The sequence below is a fragment of the Eumetopias jubatus genome, unplaced genomic scaffold, assembly GCF_037043125.1.
Source record: "Eumetopias jubatus isolate StellerSeaLion01/CBP00866 unplaced genomic scaffold, mEumJub1_p1.0 scaffold_9, whole genome shotgun sequence".
Lineage (NCBI taxonomy): Eukaryota > Metazoa > Chordata > Mammalia > Carnivora > Otariidae > Eumetopias > Eumetopias jubatus.
In genome coordinates, this window is record NW_028274815.1 from 16,243,820 (window position 1) to 16,255,201 (window position 11,382).

Consider the following 11,382-nt stretch of genomic DNA (forward strand, 5'->3'; position numbering starts at 1 on the left):
CCAAGATCTGTCTTTGGAGGATGATGATCCTCATCAGGGTCTTGGGGGCCTAATGTGGGGTCCCTGAGTGCCTTGGTATCATGGATCATCCAATAGCATGGCACCAGGCCGGGTCTCTCTGGGAACTCAGGGAGTCCTGGTGAGATAAAAAGCCCTTTTAGTAGAAAGGCCCTGTCTCCCCGGGGGGGCTGGCTCCATGGGTCTGAAGTTCATGCTTTAGTCCTTTCAACCCAATGTGGAGGAAAAATAGGTCAGTTTGGAATCTTGCTTTTCCCTACTGCACAAAATAGAGAAAATTGGGGTGGGGCAGGGTGGGGGGCGGGGTTGATGGAGTCTTCAAAAATCACCAGTTTAGTGTTTCTTTCCAACAGTACATTTGCCCCAGGTCAATGTGGATTTCTTTGGGCAGACCAGCAAGAGAAGGGACCCAACAGAGGGGCCCCAAGGAGGCATGGACAGAAAGAAGGAAAGTAGAGGGTCAGGGCTCACCTTTGGCCCAGCTGCCCCCTGGCCTGCTTGCTTCTCCTCCAGCCCAAAGTCAGCAAACTAGCCTTTTCCCTGAAAGCTGTCTCAGAGCTACAGGCCTTTGGAACGCCACAGTGACATCAGCCCATATGCACAGGTATGGCCATCCATCCCTGCTGTGAGTACAGCAGCCTCCTGCCTTGGGACCCATCCCCACCTCCTCCAAGACCTTCATAAATCACGCAACTGAAGTGTTAATATCTGGCTGAGCAGGGGGCCTCTAGCCTCCCATCTGGAGGTACCAAGGCAGGGTCCTCATCCTGATTTGTGTTGCTAACATGGATTATTAAATATGTTCAGGATCATCCCTGGTGAATCCCTAACTGCCTTAAATGTTTCTTCCTTTTCCCACTAAGAGAAAGAAAGTTCCAGAAAGGCAGGGCCAGTGTCTCCCCCACCCTATTTCTCTCATTCTTCCCCTGGGCACCCAGGACTTCATCATGGGAGAAACGCACACTGCTGCCGCTGGGATATGCGGGGCCCTGGGTGCAGGGCTGCCCTTTGCTGTGGTAGGCGCCTGAACTGGCACAGGCATCCTTAAGCAAGTGGACCTCTATCAACACTGAAAATGCATTTAGCCTTCCGCTTGGCGAGCTTACTCTTCCCAGTGTTTTCACTAGTGTCCAAACAGACATGCCTAAATGTTCACCGGTAAAGGAAAAGTGAAATAAATGTGAGTATTCCCACCCTGGGGAAAAGTATACAACGCTTTTTATTTTTTAAAAAGGATTTTATTTAGGGCGCCTGGGTGGCTCAGTCGTTAAGCGTCTGCCTTCGGCTCAGGTCATGGTCCCAGGGTCCTGGGATCGAGCCCCGCATCGGGCTCCCTGCTCCGCGGGAAGCCTGCTTCTCCCTCTCCCACTCCCACTCCCCCTGCTTGTGTTCCCTCTCTCGCTGTGTCTCTGTCAAATAAATAAATACAATCTTTAAAAAATATTGTATTTATTTATTTGAGAGAGAGTGAAAGAGCGCACGAGCAGGGGGAGGTGCAGAGGGAGAGGCAGACTCCCTGCTGAGCAGGGATAGGGTGCGGGGGGGGGGGGGCGGGGGGGGATCTGGGATGGGAACCTGAGCCCAAGGCACAGGCTTAACGCTTAACTGACTGAGCCACCCAGACGCCCCATACAACAGTTTTTAAAATAAAGCATGTGTTTAAGTCCTGACAAGCAACATTTTTCAAAGCCTCTTTTTAGGTGAAAAAAAGCAAGTTAAATAGTGATCTTTCGGGGCGCCTGGGTGGCTCAGTCGTTAAGCGTCTGCCTTCGGCTCAGGTCATGGTCCCAGGGTCCTGGGATCGAGCCCCACATCGGGCTCCCTGCTCCGTGGGAAGCCTGCTTCTCCCTCTCCCACTCCCCCTGCTTGTGTTCCCTCTCTCGCTGTGTCTCTCTCTGTCAAATAAATGGATAAAATCTTTAAAAAAAAAAAAGGTGATCTTTATATGGTATGGCCACAATTTTTTTAAAACAAAAACATGTGTAATGTACATTGACTATGTAAGTAAAAAAAATTTCCTCTAGGGGAGGAAAATGGGATGGGGACAGTGTAGGAGAATTTTTTTTAAGTTTACTCAGTTTTTTAATTTTAGATATATAGATCTATATATAGATCTATAGAGAGAGAGAGCATAGGTGGCTCAGTCGGTTAAGTGTCTGCCTTGGACTCAGGTCGTGATCCCAGGGCCCTGGGATCGAGTTCTGCATTAGGCTCCCTGCTCAGCAAGAAGTTTGCTTCTCCCTCAGCCTGCCGCTCCCCCTGCTTCTGCTCGCTCTCTCTCTGTCAAATAAATAAAATCTTTTTTTAATGGTAAATTTTACATTATGTATATTTTACAATAAAAAGGAATGCAAAAATCTCCACCTCACTTTCAATACCTACCCCCCAAAATAATAATAAACACCTATGCAACTACTACTGTTTATCAACTCTTAACATGATCTTTTTTCTTTTATTATTTTTGTATGAAACGAAACATTATAGATTCCATTGAGTCTTCTCAATTTGTTTTGAGATTTATCCATGTTGGTACATGTGGCTCTGGGTCACTTACCTTAATTGCTGTGTTATCATTTATTGTAGGCATATATCACAGTTTGTTTATCCATGGACCTTTGGTTGTTTCCAGTTTTTCAATATTATATACAATGTTGCAGTCGATTCTTGTATCTTTCTCCTCCAGTGCATGGGAGACTTTCTCTAAAAGTAGATAAAACTGGGTTTTAGGTACAACTATATTCAGCTTCTTAGGAATTGCTCTAAATTCTCTAATTGCTCAAATTGCTCTCCAAAAGGGTCCATAGCAATTTATACTCTCAGCAGGAGTTATGAGGGTTCCCATTTTTCTACATCTTCTATATAACTTGGCATTTATTGGACATTTTATATTTTGCCAATCTGAAGCAAGTAAAAAGTCTCATTGTCATTTGATTTTGAATGGCCAGGGCGCCTGGGTGGCTCAGTCGGTTGGGCGCTGCCTTTGGCTCGGGTCGTGGTCCCAGGGTCCTGGGATCGAGCCCCGCATCGGGCTCCCTGCTCGGCGGAGAGCCTGCTTCTCCCTCTCCCTCTGTCTGCCGCTCTGCCTACTTATGCTCTTTCTCTATCTCTGTTAAATAAATAAATAAAAATCTTTTTTAAAAAAAAGAATGATTTTGAATGGCCCTACTGTTACGAAATGTTTTACTGAAGCCTTTTATTGCTGGCTGCTTGGGCCTGGTTACTCCTGGTTACTCCCCATATTTGTTTTCTTCTCCTTTTTTCAGTAAAACCACCCCTACATTTCAACTGGCCTCTTGGCCATTCGAAATAAAGACTCTCTTTCGCACCATCACTTACAGCTGTATGTCGCTGCCTGATGAGGATTTTGCCCGTGGGACGGAGCAGAGATGGTGTACATACATTGAGGGAAGTGTCAAAGGGAGGAACAGGTTCTTTTCCTTTCCTGTTTTCATGCCTCCTGGCTGGGTTGCAGATATGATGGATGCAGCTGGAGCAGTCATCTTGGACATGAAGTGAACTTGAGAACAGAGACCGTGCATGGCAGAGGACGAGGTTAGAAGGAGCGTGGGTCCCCAGCCAGTGATGCAGCACACCAGCCTGGGACTGCCTATGCAGCTGTGTGCGTGATGGAGAGCCACACTTCTGCGTTTCTTCAGACACGATTATCCCGGATTCTCTACCCCCCGCCGGGGAATCTAACTCTGACAATACACTGGTCAATCCGGCCTTCTGCATGTGACCCAAGAGAGTGTGGGGAGCACAGCCATGTGTGGGGAGGTGGGAGAGGGACGGTTTGAAGGTGCTGCCAGTAAGTGCCCAGGGTGGCGGGGTTTGTGTGTGACCCCACTAGCTCCCCAGTCCTGGACTGTATTACATTCTGGATCTGACTCGTGTCCCCTAACAACCTCTGTCCCCAAAAGAAGTCTTTTTTTTTTTAAAAGATTTTATTTATTTATTTATTTATTTGACAGAGCGAGACAGTGAGAGAGAGAACACAAGCAGGGGCAGTGGGAGAGGGAGAGGCAGGCTTCCCACGGAGCAGGGAGCCCGGTGTGCTTAACCACTGAGCCACCCAGCCACCACCCCCCAAAAGAAGTCTTGATGAGAAGTTTTTGGAGTGATGGGATGTTTTCAGAGGCTGAAGCCCATGCGGTCCCTCCGCTCTGCTCATGCGGCTGGGACCACTCTCACAGGGTGGCAGGCATGCTAAGGGGGCTCCACAGGAAGCCCTCACCCCGGTCTGCAGCGCTGCTCTGCTTGAGTCCATGGGGACCCTTGAAGAGTGAAAGGCCAGGGGAAGGTTTTGTTACTTCCAAGCAACTTGCATGTTTGTTTTCATGGCTAGCGAGAACTCCGTAACTTACATGGGATCTGTTTGCACTTCTGTGCTCAGGAAGCGCTGAAGGAGGGGTTGCGGGGGAGTATTGTGAGTGTACTGAACTTCTCTGTTGCCATCCCCAACCCCTGCCGCACCCGACACCACCTGTCCATTTCTGATGTATAGTTTTGCTGCCCATCTAAATTGCCTCTGATATTTGCTAGAATGTTAGGAGAAAAAGAGCATAAATGCGCCCTTTGTAAATATCATTGGCATTTACACATCCACATCAGAGTTACTTCCCTAAAGCCTTCCCCTTGGGGGATGATTGTGTTTATCACCTGATGCTGCCCATCCCACCACCCTAAGGAGACCTAAGGACTCTTTGTTTATGAGGGTTTTTTTTTTTTTTTTTTTTTTGGAGGAAGGTGGACTGTTGCTCCTTCATTTGATAAAGCGTGTCCGGAGCTGCCATGCTGCCCGGCCACCTCAGGAGCAGCCTTTGCTGGAGGCTCAGACGGGAAGCTCTCAGGCAGGTGAGCCAATGCCAGCCTCGCCCTCCCAGGTGCCGACAGACTGATTCACACGGAGCTACTTCCTGAGCTGGGGTTGCTTGTCTCTGGCCCACAGCCGCCCGTCCCTACTTCCCAGCGACTGGGCCTTTCCCTGACTCAGCCCACTGTTGGCAAGAGGCTCAGGTGCTGATGTTCCTAGAGCAGGGAAGCTGCACACCATGTCTGTCCCACCCACCCCCACCGTCTCAGCTAGCAAAAAGACGCAATTTCCTCCGACACATTCTTAGCATTGCCTTAGCTGTGTGACCTCGAGCCAGTAAATTAGCCTCTCTGTGCTTTGATTTGCTCCCCTAATACTAGTACCTACTCAGAGAGTTGCGGTGAGGATTAAGAGAGAAGCACCGTGAAGGGTTTAGCACAGTGCCTGGCACACGGGGCCTGCATGTGAGTGATGCTGAGGATGTGACAGTGGGCCTGGGAGAGCTAGGTAGAACCTCAGCTTCGTAGCCCTCTCCCCTGCGACCTGGGCCAAGGTGCTTAAGGCTCCTGAACTCAGATTGTAGTGAAGGTTACTGGAGAGAATGCCCGCACAACACTTAGCACTTCACTTGGCCCCAGGCCTGGTAAACAGAGCTTGGAGAGAAGTGAGGCATTCTAAGGCCTCAGGGGAGACTGTGGGGTGGGCTCTGAAGAGGAAGGAGCTCACAGCAGCCCGGCTGTGCAAGGCACGTTGGGATGTGGATGCAGGTACACGTGTGGCGCACGTGCGCGTGGCAAATTCACCCCACAGATGTGGAGGCGCCTTTGCATTCCATTACGGGGACTGTATTCGGCAGAGATGGCAAACAGCTCCCAAGGAGAGATTTCCATAAGGAAATTGCATATGAGAATCCAGATTTCTGATTTTCTAGCTGAATCAGAAGAGCTAGTAACCCTGGACCCCCATCCCATCAGGGCTGCGACCAGCTAAAGCCACGACTCGTGAAGTGCATGCATTTCCAGCACATCTGCCACCTCGTGGGCCCTGCAGGAGGCTGACGTCCAAGAGCCTCCGCACAACATCGAAGCGTGTTGGCTCTGGCCTGAGACTGCAGGTGCGCTCTGGCCCTGCCTCCCTGGACAAGTCATACAAGCCCTCTAAGCTTCAGCTTTGTCATCTGTAAATGGCATGTAAGACTAGTCCCTTCCTGGGGCGCCTGGGTGGCTCAGTCAGTTGAGCATCTGCCTGCCTTCGGCTCAGGTCATGATCTCCAGGTCCTGGGATCAGGCTCCCTGCTCAGTGGGGAGTCTGGTTGTCCCTCTCCCTCTGCTCCCCCCCCCCCCCCCGGTGCGTGCACAAGCACGCACTCTCTTCTCTTTCTAGCTCTTGCTCTCAAAATCTTAAAAAAAAAAAAAGCAGGGGGCACCTGGATGGCTCAGTGGGTTGTCTGCCTTCAGTTCATGTCATGATCCCAGGGAACCCCGCTTCTCCCTCTGTCTCTCCCTCCCCTCCCAGCTTGTGCTTTCTCGTTCACTCTCTCTCAAATAAATAAATCAAATCTTTAAAACTATATATGTGTGTGTGTATATATATATATATATATATATATACACAGAGAGAGAGAGAGGGAGAGACTAGTCCCATCCTAATACAGTTGTTCTGGGGGCAATGGGATAATATATGCAAATCACTTAACACCTTGCTGTTACTGCTTCTGGTACCAGCTCATGATTTCGGGATCAAAACTGACCTCGGTAGGGGCGCCTGGGTGGCTCAGTCGTTGGGCGTCTGCCTTCGGCTCAGGTCATGATCCCGGGGTCCTGGGATCGAGCCCCACGTCAGGCTCCCTGCTCGGCGGGAAGCCTGCCTCTCCCTCTCCCACTCCCCCTGCTTGTGTTCCCTCTCTCGCTGTGTCTCTTTCTAATAAATAAATAAAATCTTAAAAAAAAAAAAACTGACCTCGGTAGAGACTGGAAAGGGCCTTCCTTGATTTGGACAGTTTGTTTTCTCCCCAGGTCATAACCACACTGTGGGAAAATTTTTAAAAATCCCCTCTGCTCCAGGTACTGATCCCTTCCTACCACCCCCCAACTCTTGGCAAACCCTGATCTTTTTACTGTCTCCATAGTTTTGCCTTTTCCAGAATGTCGTGTGGTTGGAATCATATGGTATGGAGACTTTTCAGATTGACTTCTTTCGCTGAGCAATATGCATTTAAGCTTCTTCCATGTCTTCTCACGGTCTGATAGCTCATTTCTCTTTATCTCTGAATAATATTCCATTGTCTGGATGTATCCGTTTGCTTATCCACTCACCTGCTGAAGGACATCTTGTTTGCTTCGAAGTTTGGGCAATTATGATTAAAGCTGCTATAAACATAATCTGCCTGCAGTCTTTTGTGTGGACCTAAGTTTTCAACTCATTTGGGTAAATACATAGGAGCATGATGGTTGGGCAATATGTTAAGACTGCCTTTTAATCTCATAATACATGAATAAAATCACATCGGATTCAACTGATACACATATTAGTTAGGAGTCTTGCATTTATATGCATATATGAAAATAGCCCATGTTTATGGTTTGTGTGCACTACAGTTCGGATTTTTTCAAGGTCATTACAGTTTTGTAGAGTAACTTGGGAAATTTTCGTTTTCCATGCTCCGTAAAATTTATATAAGCTAGGCATTTATATATTCCTTAAAGATTTACAGAACTTGAGGTGCCTGGGTGGGCTCAGATGGTTAAGCGTCTGACTTCAGCTCAGGTCATGGTCTCCAGGTCCTGGGACCGAGCCCCACGTTGGGTTCCCAGCTCAGCGGGGAGTCTGCTTCTCCCCTCCCTCTGCCCCTCCCCCGTTCATGCTCTCTCTGTCTCAAATGAATACATAAAATCCTAAATAAAAAAGACTTACATAACTTGTCCCTTAAAAGAGTCTGGGCTCATGACCTTATATATCTTCGACTGTCTTTTTTCTTTTCTTTCTTTCCTTTTCTTTCTTTCCCTTCCTCCCTCCCTTCCTTCCTTTTCTTTTTTTTTTTTTTTTGCTATCTTAACCATTTTTAGGTGTACAGTTCAGTAGTAATTCACATTGTTACGCAGCAGCTATCCAGAACTTTTTCATCTTGCAAAGTAAAACTCTATACCCATTAAACAGCAACTCTTCATTTACCCCTCCCCCCAGTCCCTGGAAACCACTGTTCTGTTTCCATAATTTTAACTACTTTAAATAACCTCATATAAGGGGAATCAGACAGTATGTCTTCTTGTGGTTTCACATATCATAATGTCAAGGTTATTCATGTTGCAGCATGTGTCAAAACTTCCTTTCTCTTTAAGGCTGAACAATATTCCATTATATGTATGGACAACGTTTTCTTTATTCATTCATCTATTGATGGACACTTGGATTGTTTCTACCTTTTAGCTATTGTGAACAAGGCTGCTATGAACATGGGTATGCAAATATCTCTTATTCTTTTGAATATATACACCTGGAATTGGGATTGTTGGATCATATGGTAATTCGATTTTTAATTTTTTTGAGTAACCCCCAAACGGTTTTCAATAACAGCTGCACCTTTGGGTAGATACGTGACATTTGATGTTCCCAGCCGTGCACAAGGGTTCCAGTTTCTGTACATTCTAACCCTTGCTGTTTTCCGTTTCACCAAAGCCATGATGAGTGATATCCCACTGTGGTTTGATTTGCATTTACCTAAAGATTAGTGACATTAAGCATCTTTTCAAAAGCTTGTAGATCTTTGCATAGAACATCTTCAGAGAAATTCACTTTGCCCTTTTTAAAATCAGATTCTTTTTCTTCTTCTTGAATCGTGGTTCTTTATACGTTCTGGATATTAACCCCTTATAAGATACATGATTTGCAAAGATTTCCTCCCATTCTGTGGGTTGCCTTTTCACTCTGATTATTCCCTTTGATGCATAGATTTTTTTTAAGTTAGATGTAGTCTCATTTTGCTTCGTTGCATGTGCTTTTGGTGTCATATGCAAAAAATCACTGCCAAATCCAAAGCCATGAAGTTTTCTCGTTTTCTTCTAGGCGTTTTACAAGTTTTAGGTCTTTCATTTTAGGTCTTCAATCCATTTAGAGCTCTTTTTTGTATTTGGTGTAAGGTAAGGGTCCAATTTCATTCTTTTGCAAGAGGATATCCTATTTTCCTGACATCTACTTTCCCTATTGAATGGTCTAGGCACTCCTGTTGAGGACCATTTGACCCTATATGCAAGGATTTATTTTTGGGCTCTCTATTCTATCCTATCGGTCTATATGTCTGTCTTTATGCTAGTACCACATATTTTTTTTAATAAAAAATTGAGGTATAATTGAAACATAACATTATATATTAGTTTCAGGCATATAACATGCATGAATCAATATTTGTATATATTGCAAAATGATCACAATGTGTAGTTAACATCCAGTTTTGATTACTGTAGGTTTGTAAAAAGTTTTGACATCAGGCAATGTGAGACCTTCCTTCACCTTTAGACTAGCTTCTTACTTTTATAGTTATTAGTCTATTTTTCTATTATTCCTTAATTCTGGAACTTTATATTTCCATAGAAAATTTGATTTTTAATTTATAGGTAGGCTTGGTTTTTTTTTTTTTTTGGTGGACTTGTTTTTAAAAAGATTTATTTGAGAGAGCGAGCAGGGGGAGGGGCAGAGGGAGAGAGAATCTTAAGCGGACTCCCCACTGAGCGCAGAGCCCAACACAGGGCTCGATCTCCCCACCCTGAGATAATGACCTGAGCCAAAATCGAGTAGGACACCTGACTGAGCCACCCAGGTGCCCCTATAGGTAGACTTTTTACACAAGGTTCTATAATTTAAAAAAACCTTGCAGTTTCATAAATCCCCATTTGTGTTTTTCACCTATTTTTAAAATTCTGATTTGCCAAACGTATGTCTCATTTTTGTTTTTAACCAGTCAAGCCTATTCCTTTTTTGTGACGTTTATTATTAATCCTTCCTATATTTTTTGTAATTTTGTTATTTTACTAGCTTTTTTTTTTAAAGATTTATTTTAGGGAGGGGGGAGGGGCAGAGGAAAAGGGAGAAAATCTGAAGCACTCTGTGCTGAGCATGGGTCCGGGAGCCCAGAATGTGGCTTGTTCTTACAACCTTGAGATCATGACCCAAGCAGAAACCAAGAGTCAGACACTCAGTTGACTGTGCCATCCAGGCGCCCCTTACTAGCTTCTTAAATTATCTTCAGACTTCCTTGGCTAAATATTTTTCTCTGAATAGCCTTTGGCCCAAGTCCCCCAAGTTTTGATATATAGCACTGTTACTCATTTTGAAGTTGCCCCAAATGGTTTATTCCAGATTATCCTCTAACCTAGGAGTTAAGAACTGTATTTTAAACATTTCTAAGATGTATTTCTAAGCTGTATTTTTGGCCTTCTTTTCTAATTCTCTTCAGTGAAAACTACTGCATTCTATTCAACTGAATTGTGTCCTGGACGATGTCAGAACTGACTTTCAAAGTGGGGGTGGGGGAGCCTCCCAAACATCCCTCCTCTCCGCTAGGGTGATCTCCATGCTCCCCCCCACCCCCTGACCCCCGACCCCCGATGTAAGATGGGCCCACCAGGTGTTGAGACACAACTTTTCAGGGCTTCTTCCCATGAAAGTCCTGGGGTGAGACTGAGGTGAGATGGGCTTGGCCCTCGCGATGGAACTCTTCTCTGTAATCCGCAGTGCCGACTTCACCCTCCCTCCAGATTCCCGCTACTTCCACGCTTTGCCCATCATGCAGACAGGTCACTCCACTGCTCCTGGATATAGGGCAACTCCCTATTGTTAACATCCTGGCAGTCATCAGGACTGTATTAGTACCAAGAAAAAAGATTAAATGTACCAACAACTAAAATGCTGTTAAGTTCCTTAATCCTTTCTTCAACAGTTTTCCTACTTAGTGATTTATTCTGCAACTTGAATCAAGAGCTCATATGCAGAAACATAAATGAGCTCCAATCCCAATGTTCTGAGGCTGCATGTAGGCAAATTAAAAACCCCTCCCCCCCAACCTTTCGTTAACTCACTGTAACAGGAGTCACTCACTGCCCCAGAACGACACAGATCTCATTTAATTCTCACAATTTTAGGAGGTAGGTCTCATTTCCCTTACCTACACATGAAGAAACTAAGGCTTAAAAGATGAAAACCATTTGCCTAATGATGTAAAGCCAAAAGCTTGCAACCTGGGCTAATCCCAGAGTCCTGACTCTGAACCATTATACTCTGATGTCCAAGAAAACTTGAATTAAACTCAACCTAGCAAATTTCTTTCTTCAAACTACAGGGCTATTTCATTTGGTTTAAGTTCCTGGTGAATATTTAGAAAAATGTCCTGTGACTGAAACAGAGAGGAAATGAGAAATTGTCTACAGGATATAGAGGTAATGACATTAAATAAAAATTCCAGTGAATTTTGAGCTTCCTGTAGATCTGTCCTGCAGTTCTCTTAGGTTCTTAGCATCAAGCACTCCTCAGATGCAAGGTTCTGGGTGCAGCCAAGATAG